Raw genomic sequence first — 1,516 nt, forward strand, 5'->3', positions numbered from 1 at the left:
CAAACAATAAAAACCAAAGTAAATCTTAACTATTTAAAATGAGGAACAACCTCAAAATTTGAGGGTAATGATAAACTGGTACTTCTCCTATAGCACAGATAATTTTATCAGCACACAACCACACTGCTCACAGTGACAGTAGCCAAACTGGCAAAAAAGCTTTGCCAATGTTTCTCAGATGTTGCCCATGTATCAAAGCTCATCACAACATTCAACAACAGTAAACTTGAAAGTGTGTTTATATTATAATTTGTGTTTTTAATTAATTTTACTATTCTTTGGATGTTCTTTAAGGGTATATTCCAGCCTCTGCCAAATCTTTCTAGATTTTAGCAATGGGACTAGTGTGCTGGTGCATACTGCCTGTGTACTAGCCTTGGATTAACAATAGGAGGTCGTGGCTGCTCTTGACGTGCAAGGACAGGCAATGTTTTTGAGGAGTATGAGATCTAATGGAGCAGAGAAAGGGGAATTGTAGCAGGAGGGGTATTTGGGACAAAGAAGGGATTCCTTCAAAAACAGAAGATCTTTTTTTGGAATCCTTGCATTTTAGTTTGAAATCGCCCCAAAGCATGTTCTGAGTCAAGAACTTGAGTGCAAATAGTTTATTTGGGAAATAATCCCAGGAGACCCAATGAGTGTTTGGAGAAAGGAGGTGTGGATAAGTAGGTTCCCACTCTTGGCAACCGAGGGGTCATCTTTCTAGGGATCCTTGAGAGAACACACCCCAGAACTGCTTCACTCAGAAGTGATGAAGCCGGGGCGTTCACCCAACAAGGCCTGTCCCTCACTGGCCAAAAGTCACTCTTGGGGTGCCAACCCCCAACACTTCCATGTTACCCTGTGTGCAGGCTGAGCCTGCTCTGGTGACCAGATGAAGCCTTGGGGCATAGAGATACACGTGATGGAAGCGAGAAATGGTCAGTGTGCTCAGGAGCTGTCCACCAAGCTCCAGGTGACATCTTGCAGGTGGGCTGTGGGGAATGAATGGTGTGTCCACTGATGGAAATGATGCAGCAAATGGTAGGGGAGGGTCCTGTTGCAGGAGGGAGTGGGAAGAACTGATGAATGGCTGAACTAACAAGAGGGGATGAGATCCAGGGTGCAAAGGAGAGGCTAGCCTTGGTCAGGACCCTGGACAGCTCCTCCTTGTCATTTCTGATTGATTCAAGATGGCCGTTGAAGGGGCAAATCTCACCCTGGTTTCTGAGTTCCTGTTCCTGGGCTTCTCGGAGGACCCCAATCAACAGCAGCTGCTGTTCATACTCTTCCCGAGCGTGTACCTGGTCACAGAACTGGGGAACCTGCTCATTATCCTGGCCATCGCCATCGACGTCCAGCTTCCATGTACTTTTTCCTGGCCAACCTGGACATTGTGGACATTTGCTACACCTCCACCACCATCTGCAAGATGCTGGCCAATCACATGTCAGGGCACAAAGGGATTCCTTATGCTGGCTGCCTGACCCAGATGTTCTGCTTCACGTGGTTCGCCGGCATCGGCAGCTTCCTGCTG

General features: G+C 47.2%; 1 pseudogene; it reads left to right on the forward strand.

Moving 5' to 3' along the window:
* Window positions 1-1,172: 1,172 nt before the first annotated feature.
* LOC103080047 (olfactory receptor 1361-like) overlaps window positions 1,173-1,516 on the forward strand; it is a 1,043-nt pseudogene continuing 699 nt past the window's right edge.

This window comes from Lipotes vexillifer, unplaced genomic scaffold, assembly GCF_000442215.2.
Source record: "Lipotes vexillifer unplaced genomic scaffold, Lipotes_vexillifer_v1.1 scaffold469, whole genome shotgun sequence".
NCBI lineage: Eukaryota > Metazoa > Chordata > Mammalia > Artiodactyla > Lipotidae > Lipotes > Lipotes vexillifer.